This window comes from Haplochromis burtoni, unplaced genomic scaffold (assembly GCF_018398535.1).
Source record: "Haplochromis burtoni strain Fernald_Lab_line unplaced genomic scaffold, NCSU_Asbu1 Contig_792, whole genome shotgun sequence".
NCBI lineage: Eukaryota > Metazoa > Chordata > Actinopteri > Cichliformes > Cichlidae > Haplochromis > Haplochromis burtoni.
In genome coordinates, this window is record NW_024583153.1 from 61,578 (window position 1) to 74,042 (window position 12,465).

Sequence of the window (12,465 nt, forward strand, 5' to 3'; positions counted from 1 at the left end):
GCGGTCTAAAGAAAGCCGGGTAGTACGGCACGAGCTCCCTCGGCGGAGTGAAACTCTGCCGTCTGCTCCTTGCTATCTAAAATATAACCGGGCGCTGACGTAAACTCTCGACCGTCTCACACTTCTGTTTAATCATTTTCTGTTTGACGTTTATTCAGCTGTGTAAAACCCCGGAGGAACCCTCCCGAGGGATTAATAAAGTTAAATTTAATTTAATCTAATCTAATAACTTTAATCTCAGCCAAACCGATTTACTCACGAACAAATAAAACACCGAAGAAGCCAAACAAGAACATTTTTAAGTTATCAAAGTGACTTCTATATCATGTTTAACCCGAGTAGCGCGGGGGTTTGAAGACGATGTGTCGGCTCAGATGTTTGAAGTTCACACAGCTTCATTCTCACCTGAAAATATGTTAAAAGTTTTTTGCGACCCAGAAAGAGAAATAAGAGTAATATTAAAACTAAGCAGCTGCCGTTGTTGGAAACTGGAATTGGCTCGGCCGCGCTATGAATTCTGCAATATGGTTTTTCCACTTTTGTTGTCCGGGGAGAAATTCGGGAGAAATTCGGGAGAATGGTGGCTCCGGGAGATTTTCGGGAGGGGCACTGAAATTCAGGATTCTCCCGGAAAAATCGGGAGGGTTGGCATGTATGGTTGTGGCAACATCACTAACCTTGTCAAACACCTCAGAGTAACTGATATCACAGAACACGACGAGCGTATGTTGAGGCGAACTGAAGAGGAGGACAGGTGCTGCTAGGACGAGACAGACGTCTCTCACAGAGTCCTTTAGAGCTGCAGGCAGGCAGCGTGCTCAAATAGCACAACTTCAGGTTTTTTATTTCTATATGATGAACTCTGCATCATTAAGTGATAAGAACAAGTAATCTGATGTCCTGTAATCATTATGATGCTATAATTTAAGATACAACAAATAAAATAAGTTTTTGTACAAAGTATCGGATCAGTATCGTCGATACCACCCTGACTATTACTTGGTGTCGGATCGGAAAGGAAATCAGTGGTTTTCGCACATCACTAGTAGGAACTAAGAACAAATATAAGCGCTGTCAGCAGCCCCGCAGTGAACGTTCAGAGAAACTGTTCACATCTTGTTCTTTAGCATCGTGTCAAGCTGGACAGCAATACGCAGCATCAGTCACGAGCCGGTGAGATAAAGTATTATGTACTCACACTACATCAATTATCTGCAGTCAGCTGAGACTGAACAAGTCACCTGGATGAGTGACGAAACGTTTCTCCCACAAAACGCTACGTCCAGATGAACAGATTCAACTTTTGGAGAACAACATCGATTACACTGAAAGTTGCTTGACTGATGAATCAAAATAATCCTCACTTATATCAGGTCTGAAGTGAGCTCTTTGCTCCTTGTTCAACCCGCTTTCTTCTGATTGGCTGCTCTTTTCAAACAGAAGGTTTGAACAGCAGGTGGGTGGGTTGCTGTACGCCTAAGATTACCATATAAGGTGATATCCACCCTCACTAAAATCATACAGAGCCAAGAGCAGACGGAGTGCTGAGAGTCCAAATCCTGAAGTTCTGTTCCTGACGGGGATTACTCGCACATACGCCGACCTCATTACAAGTTTAATATGAACATCCATCGTTATGACGTAAAGTACATGAAAGGAAATAAGGAAAAGCTTCGGTTTCTTTATAACAACCTGACCACAGAGTTCGTGGTCAGTTTAAAAAGGCCTCTGCTCTGCGTGGTCTGGTTTGGTGTGCTTCTTGACATATGGCAGATGTGTGGTACGATACATCTGTTTACTGTTTCTGTGAGTGTCCAACGGTATTGACTTTGTGTGTGTGTGTGTTTGCGGTCTCGGTCAGTGTAATGTTTCAGATCAATCAGGCAGTGTGCCAGTCCTATATAAATATACCACACTTCTATTTACATCAGTGCCTTTCACACAGAGGGCCAAAGCCTGGAGCTGCAGACGGGAACCAGGACAGATCTTTGCGTCCCCGCTAAAAGATGCCAAAAAGACATTTTCCGAAATTCCACCTTTCCTACCACCAGAGAGGAGAAACTCTTAATGGGAAGAGGAAACGATGCCAATAGAGAGGTTGATGTCAGAAATAACCTAACAAACAGAACTGGGGACTCTGTGTTTATACGACAGGAAGCTGAAGTTATGACAAAGAGCCTCTTCTGCAGGGGCGCTCGGCCAGCTTTGCACTGTGAGAATGTGCTTCCATGTAAACCTGACTGTGAGGTAAGAACTCAGAATAAAGTTTTTTAAACCAAACCAAAAGTTGAGCCTTTCATCAGGAACAGAAGTGGCCGTGGGAGGGCACCGACACTCAGCACGCCCGTGTTGTCCCTACGTTATGTCCCGTGGCGCTTCTAACACACAGCATTAAGGTTGTTAAGCTAACTGGACACAGACAGCTAAAACAATCCTCTGACACGTAAAGGCAGGTGGTTCTTTCCTCAGCTGGATATCGTGATGCTACCCGTTGTTTAGCATGGCGAGGTGTGCTCCGTCTAGCTCTGTCTCAACTATTTTGTTCTTAAATGGTAATCGATTTACATTTTGTGGATGTTGCTGTGCTTTTACGTGATTCCCTAACTGGAAAACAATTCGAGGAGGAGGGTTGATGGAAGAAGAAAGCGCTCTAGAAAGTTTTACTGGCATCTTTGCTAACTCGGGAAGAGAGAGGAAGACACCGAAGGTCACAGCTGGGGAGAGCAGGGTCGAGCAAAGACTTAAAATTAGTGTTATGAATGTTATCAGAAGTGTAACTGACATGTTTTCCCATCTCTGTACATGTGTGTGTGTCTGTGTGTGTGTGTGCGAGCGGCTGGCTAGCTTGCTGACGTGAGCTTTCATGCATGAGGACCTTTTCTCATTACCCACTCTCCAAGCCCTTCTGTCAGCAAAGCCAAGGGACTGTGTGTGTGTGTGTTTCTGTGTTGGTGTGTGTATGTGTACAATTTCACGTAGCCTTGGCACAATCTGCACGGTGACCTGAAACATAGTTTAGTTTCACACCGAGTCAGACAGATGGACAGAGAGACAGACATATGGGCAATTTAACCACAACGCTGTTCCATGACATCATCCTGTGGCTGCCTTTTTGGGGCCAATCAGCAGATGTTATATAGCAGTCACAGGATGGTGTCTGCCTATAGCGCACTTTTGAATTTGTGAAACGCCCAAACTGGTTACATCGACTCCAGCGTGGCCGTTCTTTGCTGATGATCACTGATCAACAGGCGCTAAAAACTCGTGTTTCTGGGAGTTTGAAGGCTCCGTTGACAAGATGACCTGAAGTTTAAAGCTAACCGGCTAAAGTTACGAAACCCACAGAAAGAAAAACTGTTGATGCGCACACATGATATCAAACACAACACGCCTGCCTCGTTAATGCCTCGTATTTTTATCCTCACACCTACTCATGTGAACACTCACAGAACACAAAGCCTACACAGCACACTATGCAATTAGGTCTTTATCTCAGCCCTGCACTGTTGCTAGCTAACACTGTTTGCTCTGACACACACACACACTCGCACAAAGCCCTGTGATTGGCTCTTCTGCACTATGCCGTCCATCCACTCCCTTTCCGTTCTTCGTCGACAGAGCTCTTGGTAGTGACAAAGTGCACACTGACCAACTCCTGTCAACGCTGCCTCAGACTCGGATGCACAGCGTGTGTGTTTTCTGAGAACATTACAGCAAGTGCAAAGAGTGAAGGAGAAAGAGGGGATAAAAATGTGTGTGATAAAGAAGCTATAAATAACTGAAGGTGTCAGTAACGTAGCCCCTCCACCCTCCCATCACACACACACAGACAGTGAAATGGAGGCATCAGCTGCTCCGTTATTCGGCTCCACTCACTTGTCATCACACCTTGAGGTCAAGCAGCAGCATCCTGAGCACACAGATTCTCACAGACACATCCTGATGCCCTCAGCTCTGTCTCTGCTTTTCTTCAAAACACACATAAGCCGGTATTTAAGCCGTGCTGGAGGCGAAGCTCCGGGGATGGCTGGTCTAACGCTTTGATCCAAACTAGTTACTGGATGGATTGCTGTGAAGAGTTTATGTGCATATCAAGAGAGTCCGGGCGTTGGTCTCACTACACCTGCAGGGTTTATATTTGTGGTTTTGAAAAGTCCTAAATTCATGGAGAAAATTTGTTACAGTCTCGATACATTCACAAACTCTTAGCCTACACTTTGCCTCTGGTGCTAATGTAAGTTTAAAGTCCAAAAGAAATTCAATTCAACAGTCGCCTCAAGGCGCTTTATATTGTAAAGTAGATCGTACAGCAGAGAAAAACCCAACAGTCATATGAGCCCCTATGAGCAGCACTTTGGCGACAGTGGGAAGAAAAAACTCCCTTTTAACAGGAAGAAACCTCCGACAGAACCAGGCTCAGGGAGGGGTGGGGCCATCTGCTGTGATTGGTTGGGGTGAGAGAAGGAAAACAGGATAAAGACATGATTAACAAAAATATCTCCAAAAATAAGATTTTCAAAGCTAAATATTAAGATAATAATAAATAAACGTTATCATTTTTCTTCTTTGGATTCCCCGTCTGCACCAGTGCGTCTTTTCCAGCTCAGATAGGTGAAAATAAATGGAATTTAGCCCTTTTTAGGCCAGAAAGAGACTTTCTTTGTGCACTGACAACACTCATGTGAGATGTTCGTAACATGAACTACTGATCTGGAAATATCTGTTCTGACAGATCAGTGTGTATCAGTCACTAATCAGCCAAGCACATAGCAGCAGCTCAATACATACAGGCATGTAGACGTGGGGGAGATGTTGACAGAGGTCAGAGGAGAATGGCCAGGCAACACTGAGGTGTGCAGCAGAGCACCTTGTTGAGTCAGGCCATGAAACATTAAGGCAACAGGGGATCCAACCTGGCACTAGCCAGGTGTACCTAATAAGGTGGCCAGTGAGTGCATAAGACTCTTCAGTATTTATTGTGCTCTCATCATCTGTATCACTCAACATCTCCAGAGCAGAAACAATTCTTCCAACTGCAGTCACGTTTGGAACATCTCTACGCTCGTCACCGTTGCTTCTTCATCGACCACGAAAATCTAATGGTAGAAGAGTTTCTGTAACAAGCAACAAGAGAAGCAGTTACAGGGGGAAACCCCAGAGTCAGCACAAAGCTAAAGATTACAACAGCCTTCAAGAAAAGTCCCGTGATGAACTGAAAACGTCCAAATCCAAACATCCAGATGTTTATCTGATGCTGTCGCATGATTTAGAAAAACAATCTGCAAACGCAGCCTTACTACATAACACTACATAAAACATCAACCCAGCTGGACTGTCAATGACTAAGCTGGTCACCTCAGATGTTGCATCTGCTTCACCACTTCATCTCTCTTAGCTAAGAAGACACTGCAGACAGCAAGACTCTAAACAACACAAAAATATTAGATATCTGTATTCACACGCAGTTGAAAAAGCGTGTATGTCAAAGTGGGCAGTGAGTATAGTAGCATCATATGTTATATAACATACCCTAAATGTGCCTCATGAGTACAGTTATAGGAGACTGTAAGTGTGGACAGGATAGAAGAGCCACAACAGTTTTACATGCAGGAGCTGTGATAATTCAGTAGGGAGCATGTGCTGCATCAGTTCACCATCAATCTCCAGAGCAACAAATACTGTACTTAAAATATATGAAAGCATTAATAAAACTAATAATTCAGTTTTATGGATGCAGGTATTGAAATCTTACGTTTAGCTTAAAGTAAACACTGCAAAAACTCAAAATGTTACCAAGTATTTTTGTTCAATTTCTAGTCAAAATATCTCATCACACTTCAAATTAGACACAAAGCTGTTTAGCTTATGGAAAGGTAAATGCACCAGAAATGGAGAATTATGACTTATTTTAAGTGAGGTGTTGGACTTAAATCTAGAACAGCGTCACAGTTTTAGAAATGAAAATAAGTTTTATACACTTAAAACCAAGATGATGATGTTGGAAGGTTATAAAAAAAGCTACTTTTGAGCACCATGAACCTATTATGAGACACAAACCTTCACAACACTAGTCAAATATAGCTAAGAATAGGGCTGTGCGATATGACCAAAACCTCATATCCCGATATAAGACATCTATCGTCCGATAACGATATAAATCACAAACATGTAACATTTTCTGTAAAGTCTGTGAATCTCGGGCAGCTCGTCTTGCGTGAAGTGTTTCCAGCTGCGCGTCGTGTAGCTGGAGTCGAGCGTTTTAACCGATACATGAAACGATGCATTTTTAGACATAAGTTGTAACGGCGCCGTTTTCTTTGTGAGTATTTATTACACGGCGTGCTGCGGGGAAAAGCCTGTTCTAACGTTTGAGTCTAAGGTTTATTTTTTAGCACCTGGCGGCTCTTTTTTACTTCTCATCCGTAAACACTCTGCATCTTTCACGTGATTCGGTTTATTTTGAAAAGTCTCAACAGGATCTTGAGCTTTATTGTGAAAGGTTTATGTGGAACATTAACAAGCCGACACGTGATGCTGTTACCGACAACGACAACGCATAAAAACAGGCGCTTGTCCGTCCGTAGTGTGGTTATATTAAATATAAGAGAAAGAGAGAACTATAAGAAATGAATACAGCCGCTACAGTGACATCAGAATAATGAAAAAATCTTGCCGTAAACAGTTTATTTTGCGACACCACGAAACAAACGATAGTGTGAAATGAAACGATAGACGTTTTTATATCGTCATCCGATATATATCGTTATATCGAACAGCCCTAGCTAAGAATGAGTTTTTCTAATTTCAAGGCTTAATATACTGAACTTTGACTTGCTCCAGTGGCAGACTTTTTAACGTTTTTCAAGCAGGAACAGGAACTCTACCGAGGCTGTAAACTGGTCTGTACACCACCAGCTAATCCTAGCTATATCCAAAGTAATACACAGTGTATAATAAATAGGTAGTGACCTGTCTAAGAGCATGAGCCGTCCTACTGTATTCAATAACACCAGATTAATGTTCGCAGCACCTGAAGGTTTATTCAGAAACGGAGAGAAAGAAAAGCCTGACACATTTTTACATTTATACCCTTCATGCAGTGTTGCACCACAACGTTCGCCCTATGCGACCGGCTTATTAGAGGCTAACATACTTCTTCAGGATCTGGTTCTAACCGTTGCAGAGCTGAAGAGGAGGCCTCCTGGTTCAGGTTTGCTCATGTGCTAATGGAGAGCTCTGGTGCCAAGAGACACAGTCTGTAGGTTCAGGGGGGATGTTAAGAACCACATACACATGCATGTAAGCTCAGACAGGTGAGCAGAATAATTACAGTTCAGTATTACATCTAGGGAGACCTCATTAAATCTATCTGCCATTATCTCTCTGTTTCACTGTCACCTGTTATGTTTATCTGCCAACTCCTCTTTCATCCCTTCCTCGTGCATCTCTCTCCTCTAACATCACACTCGCTCTCCTCTCCCCCACACTGCCATGACATGTTCTCCTCCAACTTGCCTCGCTCCTCATACCTAATTATTTCTTCTTCTTTTTTTACTCCTCTCGTCCTCGTTCCCTTTAATTTTCCATTTGCAATTAACTATTAATTAAAAACACGGGGCTGATGCATTACACACCCTTTCCCCCTCCCCTGTGACTGATTTCTAGAGTGGAACAAGAATGCTCACACACACACACACACACACACACACACACACACGCTATCTTTGCAGAACTTAGTGCAACCACTGCGGTGGTGCCGTGTCGTAACCGTTGCCTAATTAACAGTTGCCGACGGCTTCAGAGTCACACCCAGCATGTTGCACGAAAACCTTGTAATTCAGTTTCAAACAGTGCGACCTGTCATTCTCTCATTGAGGATCCAGCGATCAGCACAAACAGCAAATACACTCGACAGCTTCCATGCTGGCTGGCAGCCCTGCACCAGTCTGCATGTTAATCCTGTGCTTGCCTCTCAGGTTCTCTCGGGGGACTCTGGTTTCCTCCCACTGTCCAAAGACAGCTTGTTGGGCTAACTGGTGATGGTAAACTGGCACGAGGTGTGAATAGAAGAGTGAATTTTTCTTTTCTTTCCCTCCGTGTCAGCCCGGTGTTAAAATGCTAATCGGTCATGGTGTACTCTGCCTCTTGCCCAGTGACAGCTGGGACAGGCTTCAGGCCATCGCCGTAACACTAAAATGGTTCAGAAGATGAATGAATCAGTGATACAGCTGCTGACACTTGCAGTCATATCTAGTCCAGTGTTTCGACCATTTTGTAACAGTAGCTCACGAGCTTATCAAATGACACCGCTGTGGTTTAACTGTCAGCTGTGTACATTTCAGGTGCATAGCACTTCCACAGCCCACGTCAAAGACACATGCTGGCCCTCAGAGACACCACCCTGGGAGAGCTTCACCTGTTTTCTGTGAGCTGTTTTTTTTTTTGTTTTTTTGCCATTTCCAATCTGATCCAGATCTTTTTCCCCAGCTTCATATCACCCACTCCTCACAGCCACATCGTTGCTAAAATCTTGGCTACAGCAACGTTGTGACTGGCAGAAAGCTTTAGGTAGAAGATGTAGATGTATGTAAATAAGGCAGAGTGTAGCACTGATCCAAAACCTACGCATGCGTCAGGTGATTTATAAAGAATAGCTCTGCTGATTACACCAAAGCAGGCACTTTAAGGTAGTGTCTGCTCTGTGAGAGACAGTTTGGGTTAGTCGTGTCATATTGTCCCTGATCGTATCAGTATACGCTGTCTGACAGTGAGAGCCACGCGTCACCCTCCGATGATGATTTAGTACCTGAAGGAGAGCTACATCCAACAAAGCACGATCCTTTGGAAAATATGCAAGAAAATAGTTCCTGCTTGCTGAAGGTTGAAACTACACACTCGTTTTATCATGCGAGGCACAAATACACCATTGAGTACAACCAGGCTAGGAAGGAGGAGATGCTAGCAGCTGGTGATGTGCAACCCAAAAGTAAACAAATGACTCAACTGAGCATTGCCGGAGCACTCGTTAGTTGCACTATATATGACAGGAAGAGCAAACGGTGAATGGATATTACTTCTGCCACTGCACTGCTTTTAGCCTTTCTTTGATGGGACAGTAGTGAGAAGACAGGAAAGCTGGGAGAAAGACCAGGGGCAAGGCACAGGAAGTGACCTCGGGGCAGAATCAGGTGTGGGCCTCTGTATTAGCCTGACAGCTCAAAGCAGGCAGCTAAAGCAGCCTTACCCACACGCAGGCCTTTAAACAGCCGGTTAAAAGCTCGACCCAAGACACAGCTCAAGTAGAAGAAATGTCAGTTGTATTGCGCATTGTGCTGGCTCCTGTTAGTTTAGTTTTTGTTAAAGTGTTAAATACACAGTTATGTAACTAAAGTTTTCAGAGGAAACACAACCTAGGCTACTTTTATGCTTACATCTGACGCATGCTGTAAAATGGAGAGAATGTTGTCTCCAGGAGTTTAGCTGATTTAGAGCAGCAAGGTATGGTGGGTGTGTTCCGGTTAAAGAACACGGAGGCAGCTTCCAAGTTTAGGAGATTTATTCAGCTGTGGTCTGTAGTAACGATACATAAAGCAACTATCAGTACAGCACACATAAAACATTCAACATGCCCAGACATAATTCTAGCACAGAGATAGCACAAGGAACTGTATTCAACACTCACATCTATAACAACTTCAACAATTACACAAGAATTAATAATTAGCATTAACTAACTTAGTAGCTTACATAGCGTATTAGCGTATTAGCATAGGATAACATTAGCATAGTCACGAGGGAACAAATACACACAATAGCATCTGACATACACAACATCATGTAAACAGAACCCACCTTCTGGCATTCACACACAGCAATAAACCAAAACCCACGAGATGCTGATGAGAGGACACAAGGAGCAATGCTGGCTATCAGCATCTACAAGGCAGACTAGCAGCACATGGCCCAGAGTGGTGCATTCAAGGAGCGTCAGCAATGATATGGTGAGTTCAATGACGTAGGACATATCAATCTCCACAGCGCAAACACTATCAATAAACAAACCACAACACTTCAACCAAGCAAACAACGTGCAAACAGTGGGCTTTCTAACACAGCCGCCCCCGACTGTCTGCACAGACCATCGAATCCAAGGTAGAAAGGCCACTCATAAAGCTCTTGGGAGCTGAGGATCAACTATGAGCACCACTTGGTCCGGTTTGAGGTACTCCGCATCCTTCTGGTGGTGGTCAGAGGGCCCGGTGGCGCCTGTGTCCGGCAGCCTCGCCTCTGTCAGTGTGCCCCAGGGCAGCTGTGGCTACAATGTAGCTGCCATCAGCAGTGTGTGAATGTGTGGGTGAATGACTGAATGTAGTGTGAAGCGCTTTGGGGTCCTTAGGGACTAGAAAAGCGCTATACAAATGCAGGCCATTTACCATTTACCATCTTTTGCCACTTCTGTCTCTCTTGCAAGATAGGCAGGTAGTGACGGATGAATCGGGACCAGAAGTGGTTGACAAGAACTTGACTATGTCTCCATCTGCGACTCCTGATAAGGTTACTGGTATCGTAAACCACTTGAGGGAGTGATGCATCATAGCGTCCCCATCAGCAGGATGTTAGGTGTGATGGGGTCTGGATCTGCTATGTCTGATGAGACGTAGCCGAGAGGCTTAGCATTTACGATACCTTCCACTTCCACAAGGACTGTATGAAGCACAGTTTCAGGGACCGTCTGCTCCTTGAGTACGACCTAAAGAGCAGTTTTCACGCACCTGACCTCTCTCTCCCAGGTGCCACCGAAGTGAGGAGCACTGGGGGGTGTTGAAACGGAAAGCAATCTGCTACTCTGCCAAACGCTCCTTCAACTGAGGCACCATGGTCTCAAAGGCCTCATGTAGCTCTCGGGCTCCACTGACAAAATTTGTCCCGTTGTCACACAGGAGCTTAAAAGGTTTGCCTCTTCTGGCAATAAAGCGCCTTAATGACATCAGAAAGGAGTCAGTGTCAAGGCTCTCGAAGGTTAGAGGTCTAGATGCACACAACGGGTCGTCATGCACTTGAAGACTATGCCCCAACGCTTCTCTGTTCGACGTCCAATTTTCACAGTAAAGGGTCCAAAACAATCGACTCCAATTGAATAAAAGGATGGTTTATACAGACGCAGACGAGCTGGTGGTAGATCTGCCATCTTTGGGATGGAAGGATTGGCACGCCAAGCCTGACACTGCCTGCAGTCCCTCTGATACCGTCTGACTGCTTCCCTCCCGCGACGGATTCAAAACCGGCAACGCAGTTCAGCCAACACTCTCTCTGGTCCAGGATGAAGGAGGGTCTCATCAAAATCCTAGATGATAAGCTTAGTCAGAGGATTTTTTTTTTGGGTCTCGTATGATCGGGTGGAAGGTGTCTAGCTCCAGCTGCTCAACTCTTCGTAACCTTCCACCAGTTCCGTATCCTTATCATATTCGGGTGATAAGGAGTTCTAACGGCTGTTAGTTAGCAATGGTCTGCCAGACCTGAGTGCCTTGGCCTCCTCTGGGAATGAGGAGGAGTTTCTCAGCTTTGATGTAATCGTCTGCTTCACTGGGCGAGCTTGAGTTTGGGTCAGCCGCCAGATGTAGGGACCGCGTTGTTGTCTTCATGAGATCCTTCCAGGTGGAGAACATGCTGATTTCAGGAAGTTGAGGGCAGGAGTTAACCCTAACCTGTCCACAGAAATATGATTTCTTCAGCTCACCATCCTCTGGCTCTGGATATGCTGGTGGGCTGGTCGGCCAATGCTCCTCGGATTGACGTAAAAACTCAGGGCCTTGGTGCCACCGGTGTGGTCGTGACAGCTCCTTCAAGGTCTTGCCCCTGGTAATGTCATCAGCAGGGTTATTCACGCTATCCACATATCTCCGGGTATTCCCATCTCTCTGCAGGTAAGCGACAGACCCATATGCTCTCTTGGAAGTGTTGCAAAAGACGTGAAGATCTCTACTTGAAACAGATGAATCAGCAGACACTGGTGCATAACATCTGGGGATTTCCATTTGGATAAGATCAGGAATCTCCCTTTCCCAGGCAAGCCATCTGTCACGAAGGCTAGGTGGCTGGATTGGGTCGTCCCAGCCGAGCTGCTCCTTCCAAAGATCCTGTACCAGAGTCTTGGCCTGTGTGGTGAACGGTACTATATAACCTAGCGGATCATACTGTCACGCAAGTGTTTTGTAGACGTTCCTCAGTGTGGGTTCAGTTCTCTCCCCCAGTCGTGTGGTGAGGTATGAACCAGGATTCTGCAGTGGTTCTAGCTATCTCATGTGGCACCACGGCTACATAGCCCATCTTCTCTAGCTTCTGACTCTCCTGACAATATACTTCGGCGCGTTGTGGGTCTTTGACAAGTCTCCTCTCTGTACTGCGCAGACTTGGCAAGACTGCTTCGATAGGAGTTTGAAGCGTGGCGGAGTTGGCGCGACGAAG

General features: G+C 45.0%; 1 protein-coding gene across 1 annotated transcript in view; it reads right to left on the reverse strand.

The window, feature by feature from the left end:
- The window catches only part of LOC102290904 (guanine nucleotide-binding protein G(o) subunit alpha), a gene marked incomplete at both ends in the record, with an annotated part of 83,087 nt that overhangs the window by 59,717 nt on the left and 10,905 nt on the right, over nt 1-12,465 (reverse strand).